The sequence below is a fragment of the Schistocerca americana genome, chromosome 1 (assembly GCF_021461395.2).
Source record: "Schistocerca americana isolate TAMUIC-IGC-003095 chromosome 1, iqSchAmer2.1, whole genome shotgun sequence".
NCBI classification, from domain to species: domain Eukaryota; kingdom Metazoa; phylum Arthropoda; class Insecta; order Orthoptera; family Acrididae; genus Schistocerca; species Schistocerca americana.
In genome coordinates, this window is record NC_060119.1 from 1,209,830,112 (window position 1) to 1,209,837,533 (window position 7,422).

The 7,422-nt window shown below is 45.7% G+C and overlaps 1 pseudogene; it reads right to left on the reverse strand.

The window, feature by feature from the left end:
* Positions 1-1,090: 1,090 nt before the first annotated feature.
* Positions 1,091-1,208, reverse strand: LOC124557669 (annotated as a pseudogene).
* Positions 1,209-7,422: the final 6,214 nt, after the last annotated feature.

The window sequence follows — 7,422 nt, forward strand, 5'->3', positions numbered from 1 at the left end:
ACGAACGGCTCCTGTGTAACGCCCTCAATCCGTTGGAAATGTCCGTCATGGTCAGAAAAGTTTTCTGTGTAACTGAGTGTATTATGTCGGAGCTAAGCGAATTCGAATGTAAGCAAATTATTGGTGCTCCTGTTGTTGGGCTTCCGTAATCAAGGGAGCGTTTCGAGAGGCACTGTATCCAAGATTTGTACGGCATGTAGGGAAAACGGAAAAACATTATCCGCTAAGTCACAACGCGACGAAAGTGTATGTTGAGTGATTATGACAGGAAGTCACTGAAGAGGACTGTGAAGAAATTTAAGACCACAGCTCCTGCAAAAGCCGCTAGAGAACTGAACACCCCACTCAGGGGGCTGGAATTACAAAACCACATATCAGTAATGAAAATGTCTGTAACAGGATAAGGTGATGCCATAGCCTTCAAATCTGGACTATGGAACTACGGAAGAAGACTTTGGTCAGATGAGTCTTGCTTTACACTGTTTTCAATTTCTGGCTGAGCTTACGTCCCTAGAAAGAAACTTGGCGAGGTTTCGGTGGTGATTTGGGAAGCCATATCACGATATTCCCTGCCCCCCATGGATACTCAGCACGCTCGGAGTACCGCCAAGCATTATGCGAAAGTTTGGGATGATGAGCTCCATCCCATGGTACGATGTTTGTTCTCCAATGGTGATGCTTTGTTCCAAGGCGACAGAGCCCCTCTTTAGACAGCTCGCATTCCCTAGGGCTGGGTTTGTGAGCACGGTGATAAATTGTCGCACCATTGTTGGCAACCACAGTCACGAGTTCTCAATATTAGCCTTCGTGGACTACTTTGGAGAAAAGGATGCGTGATCGTTGTTCAGCTCCATCACAATTACCAACACTTGCCATTATTTTGCTGCAGCACTCCGTCTTCAGGCTACAAGTGGCTCATCGGGACCATCCGACCGCCGTGTCATCCTCACATGAGGATGCGGATAGGAGGGGCGTGTGGTCAGCACACCGCTCTCCCGGTCGTTATGATGGTTTTCTTTGACTGGAGCCGCTACTATTCGGTCGAGTAGCTCCTCAATTGGCATCACGATGCTGAGTACACCCCGAAAAATGGCAACAGCACATGGCGGCCCGAAGGGTCACCCATCCAAGTGCTGGCCACGCCCGACAGCGCTTAACTTCGGTGATCTGACTGGAACCAGTGTATCCACTGCGGCAAGGCCGTTGCCATTTTGGTAGAAGAATGGCATAAAATGTGTGTGAATTCCTAAGGGATCAAACTGCTGCGGTCATCGGTCCCTAGACTTACACACTACTTAAACTAATTTAAACTAACTTATGCTAAGAACAACATACACACCCATGCCCGAGGGAGGACTCGAACCTCCGGCGGGAGGAGTCGCGCAGAAGAATGGTACAAAATTCCTTTGAAAACCGTATAGGATCTCTATTTCTCCTTTCCAATACTTGTGGAAGCTGTCCTGAATGGCATCGCGTTTTCTACGGTATGTTAGGAACGGTAATGTGTCGTGTTTTTGACGTTTCCATTTTTCTATTAATACTTGTGCTTTCTAATGCACCTAAATAGGTGCAGATGTAGGTGTAATAAAATTGTTCTGGTCTAATATTTTGTTGTTGTTGCTGTTGTAGTCTTCAGTCCAGAGACTGGTTTGATGGAGCTCTCCATGCTACTCTATCCTGTGCAAGCTTCTTCATCTCCCAGTACCTACTGCAACCTACGTCCTTCTGAATCTGTTTTGTGTATTCATCTCTTGGTCTCCCTCTATAATTTTTATACTCCACGCTGCCCTCCAATACTAAACTGGCGATCACTTGATGACACAGAATATGCCCTACCAACGACAAATTTCTCTTCTGGTGTAACACATAATGACGAAGAAAAAAATCGCATGACAAAGGAGGAGTTCTTCGACATAAACGAAAGTTGGTAGGCGTTTTTCTACATCTACATGATGATTTGTACTGAAATTTCGTATCAGCCACATAAACTTAGCAGGTATGTACAGGACTGCTGGAAGTAGCGCTCACGAGAACGTACGGTCGAAAGAATACCGGGCTCTGGACAGCCACTTGGCACTACCGAGAGGGATGGCTCTCATAGTAGGCGTATGGCTCTGGCGCATCGTGCTGCATCTGCAGCGGCAGTATGAACACCTGTTGGACCACAGTGGCACAAAGAACTGTTACAGATTGGTCACTTCAAGGACAGTTCCGAGCCAGGCGCCGTGTAGCGTGCGTTCCACCGACCACAGACCACCGCTATTTGCGTCTTCACTGCTGTCAAGCGAGAGCTCACTGGAGGGCAGGGCAAAGGTCGGTTGTGTTTTCTGATGAAAGCTGGTTCTGCCTCGGTGTCAGTCATGGCCGTGTGTTAGTTCGAAGGACGCTAGTTGAGAGCCTACATCTAGCCAACAGTGAACCTACTGAAACGCCTGCGCTAGCAGGACAGAGCGGATTACGTTGTGGAAAGGGGCTAAAATGAGTTCCTGTCAGTTCCACTCAACATACAAACTTTATTTATCAAAAATGTTCAAATGTGTGTGAAATCGTATGGGACGTAACTGCTAAGGTCCTCAGTCCCTAAGCTTACACACTACTTAACCTAAATTATCCTAAGGACAAACACACACACCCATGCCCGAGGGAGGTCTTGAACCTCCACCAGGACCAGCCGCACAGTCCATTACTGCAGCGCCTTAGACCGCTCGGCTAATCTCGTACGGCCTTTACTTATCAACATACAGTATTACAACAGGATGCAAAACACTTAAAACTTTAATCGACCTCCCTTGATTAACTTTAGATCGGGTGTAGGCCACACTGAAAATCCAAGACACAAGGCCCAAGCAAGAAATTGAATTACAAGGTTCTTCTGGAGGTTTCACCCAAAAATATTTTCTAAATCTTCAATCCAAATAGACTGAAGGCCTTAGCAATTTAATTTTAATGGAACTTGGCTGGAGGCCGCATATTAAGCCATAAGGAGAGTTACAATCAAAAGGCAGAAGGCCCTATCTTAAAACATTTCATGCCGAGGGGCAAGACAAGAACATTAATTTAACAGATATCAAAACTCGGCTGAAGGCCGCACATCAACCAAAGAACTAAAACCCAAACAGGGAAATTACTATGTAGCACACAAGGAGCGGCGCTCAGAAGTTTCCAAGGGTCGGTCTGGGATTGTAACCCTGACTTCCTTGCTGCCCCACGTCAACCGACCGACTGCCCAGGCCCGGAAACGGTGAAGGAGCAAATATACGTTGGCCGATGAAACGACCAACCGAAAGACCAACCAACGGTTTTTTTTTTGGTCTACTGACTGGTTTGATGCGGCCCGCCACGAGTTCATTTCCTGTGCTAACCTCTTCATCTCAGAGCATCACTTGCAACCTACGTCCTCAATTATTTACTTGACGTATTCCCATCTCTGTCTTCCTCTACAGTTTTTGCCCTCTACAGCTCCCTCTTTGGAAGTCATTCCCTCATGTCTTAGCAGATGTCCTATCATCCTGTCCCTTCTCCTTATCAGTGTTTTCCACATATTCGTTTCCTCTCCGATTCTGCGTAGAACCTCCTCATTCCTTACCTTATCAGTCCACCTAATTTTCAACATTCGTCTATAACACCACATCTCAAATGCTTCGATTCTCTTCTGTTCCGGTTTTCCGACAGTCCATGTTTCACTACCATACAATGCTGTACTCCAGACGTACATCCTCAGAAATTTCTTCCTCAAATTAAGGCCGGTATTTGATATTAGTAGACTTCTCTTGGCCAGAAATGCCTTTTTTGCCATAGCGAGTCTGCTTTTGATGTCCTCCTTGCTCCGTCCGTCATTGGTTATTTTACTGCCTAGGTAGCAGAATTCCGTAACTTCATTGACTTCGTGACCATCAATCCTGATGTTAAGTTTCTCGCTGTTCTCATTTCTACTACTTCTCATTACCTTCGTCTTTCTCCGATTTACTCTCAAACCATACTGTGTACTCATCAGACTGTTCATTCAGCAGATCATTTAATTCTTCTTCACTTTCACTCAGTATAGCAATGTCATTAGCGAATCGTATCATTGATATCATTTTACCTTGTATTTTAATTCCACTCCTGAACCTTTCTTTTATTTCCATCATTGCTTCCTCGATGTACAGATTGAAGAGTAGGGGCGAAAGGATACAGCCTTGTCTTACACCCTTCTTAATACGAGCACTATGTTCTTGATCGTCCACCCTTATTATTCCCTCTTGGTTGTTGTACATATTGCATATGACCCGTCTCTCCCTATAGCTTACCCCTACTTTTTTCAGAATCTCGAACAGCTTGCACCATTTTCTATTGTCGAACGCTTTTTCCAGGTCGACAAATCCTGTGAAAGTGTCTTGATTTTTCTTTAGCCTTGCTTCCATTATTAGCCGTAACGTCAGAATTGCCTCTCTCGTCCCTTTACTTTTCTTAAAGCCAAACTGATCGTCACCTAGCGCATTCTCAATTTTCTTTTCCATTCTTCTGTATATTATTCTTGTAAGCAGCTTCGATGCATGAGCTGTTAAGCTGATTGTGCGATAATTCTCGCACTTGTCAGCTCTTGCCGTCTTCGGAATTGTGTGGATGATGCTTTTCCGAAAGTCAGATGGTATATCGCCAGACTCATATATTCTACACACCAACTTGAACAGTCGTTTTGTTGCCACTTCCCCCAATGATTTTAGAAATTCTGATGGAATCTTATCTGTCCCTTCTGCATTATTTGACCGTAAGTCCTCCAAAGCTCTTTTAAATTCCGATTCTAATACTGCATCCCCTATCTCTTCTAAATCGACTCCTGTTTCTTCTTCTACCACATCAGACAAATCTTCACACTCATAGAGGGTCAATGTATTCTTTCCACCTATCTGCTCTCTCCTTTGCATTTAACAGTGGAATTCCCGTTACACTCTTAATGTTACCACCGTTGCTTTTAATGTCACCAAAGGTTGTTTTGACTTTCCTGTATGCTGAGTCTGTCCTTCCAACAATCATATCTTTTTCGATGTCTTCACATTTTTCCTGCAGCCATTTCGTCTTAGCTTCCCTGCACTTCCTATTTATTTCATTCCTCAGCGACTTGTATTTCTGTATTCCTGATTTTCCCGGAACATGTTTGTACTTCCTCCTTTCATCAATCAACTGAAGTATTTCTTCTGTTACCCATGGTTTCTTCGCAGCTACCTTCTTTGTACCTATGTTTTCCTTCCCAACTTTTGTGATGGCTCCTTTTAGAGATGTCCATTCCTCTTCAACTGTACTGCCTACTGCGCTATTCCTTATTGCTGTATCTATAGCGTTAGAGAACTTCAAACGTATCTCGTCATTCCTTAGTACTTCCGTATCCCGCTTCTTTGCGTATTGATTCTTGCTGACTAATGTCTTGAACTTGAGCCTACTCTTCATCACTACTATATTGTGATCTGAGTCTATATCTGCTCCTGGGTACGCCTTACAATCCAGTATCTGATTTCGGAATCTCTGTCTGACCATGATGTAATCTAATTGAAATCTTCCCGTATCTCCCAGCCTTTTTCAAGTATATCTTCTCCTCTTGTGATTCTTGAACAGGGTATTCGCTATTACTAGCTGAAACTTGTTACAGAACTCAATTAGTCTTTCTCCTCTTTCATTCCTTGTCCCAAGCCCATATTCTCCTGTAACCTTTTCTTCTACTCCTCCCCCTACAACTGCATTCTAGTCGCCCATGACTATTAGATTTTCGTCCCCCTTTACATACTGCATTACCCTTTCAATATGCTCATGCACTTTCTCTATCTGTTCATCTTCAGCTTGCGACGTCGGCATTTATACCTGAACTATCGTTGTCGGTGTTGGTCTGCTGTCGATTCTGATTAGAACAACCCAGTCACTGAACTGTTCACAGTAACACACCCTCTGCCCTACCTTCCTATTCATAACGAATCCTACACCTGTTATACCATTTTCTGCTGCTGTTGATATTACCCGATACTCATCTGACCAGAAATCCTTGTCTTCCTTCCACTTCACTTCACTGACCCCTACTATATCTAGATTGAGCCTTTGCATTTCCCTTTTCAGATTTTCTAGTTTCCCTACCACGTTCAAGCTTCTGACATTCTACGCCCTGACTCGTAGAACGTTATCCTTTCGTAGATTATTCAATCTTTTTCTCATGGTAACCTCCCCCTTGGCAGTCCCCTCCCCGAGATCCGAATGGGGGACTATTCCGGAATCTTTTGCCAATGGAGAGATCACCATGACACTTCTTCAATTACAGGCCAAGGCAGTGGTTTCCATTGCCTTCTGCATCCTCATGTCGTTGATCATTTCTGATTTTTCCGCCTTTAGGGGCAATTTCCCACCCCTTGGACAAGAGAGTGCCCTGAACCTCTATCCGCTCCTCCGCCCTCTTTGACAAGGCCGTTGGCAGAATGAGGCTGACTTATGCCGGAAGTCTTCGGCCGCCAGTGCTGATTACTTATCAAAATTTAGGCAGTGACGGGGATCGAACCCGGGACCGAAGACGTTTCGATTATAAATCAAAGACGCTACCCCTAGACCACGGGTAGTCCCCCCCTACTTTCCCTCCGTCGGATAGTTCGTGTGTGTCGCCAGCGGTCGGCGAGAACTGGCTGTCGGCGCCTCACCGGCGCTCCATCCCCGACTTCACTGCTGCTGCGTCCCGACTGCACTGCTGATCCGTCTCCAACTGACAGACTGGTACGCGACGACCCGGAAGTACTATCGGTTGCTCCAGAGATGGTACGACAGTGCACTTATCGATACGCGCTGCTGCTGCCGCTCACGGGCAAGTAAAAAAAAAGTGTGTGCGAACTCTTGTGGGACTTAACTGCTAAAGTCATCAGTCCCTAAGCTTACACACTACTTAACCTAAATCATCCTAAGGACAAACACACACACCCATGCCCGAGGGAGGGCTCGAACCTCCGTCGCAACCAGCCGCACCACGGGCAAGTAAGGCAGGAAATTAGTGACGCCAGTAAATGGAATAAGAAAACGAGGCGGCAGTACCGCAATAGAAGATGACAAACAGTAAGTGGCAAGAACACGAGCCGTGCGCGGCTCACCTGCATTTTGAGCTATGGTCTGGGGAGCGATTTCGTATGACAGCAGGAGCACTTTCGTGGTGATCCTGCGCACCCTGACTGCAAATCTGGACGCCCACTTGTGATTCCATATTTTTCTCCACCGTTCATGAAAAGCATTCCAGAGGGTGTTTTCCAATAGGATGACGCTCGGCCACATACTGCTGCTCGGACCTAACATGCTCTACAGAGTGTCGACTTATTGCGTTGTCCTGCTCGAACACAAATGTATCACCAATCGAGCACATATGGGGCATCATCGGACGAAAACTGCCCCGTCGTCCGCAAACAGCATTAACGGTCCATCAGT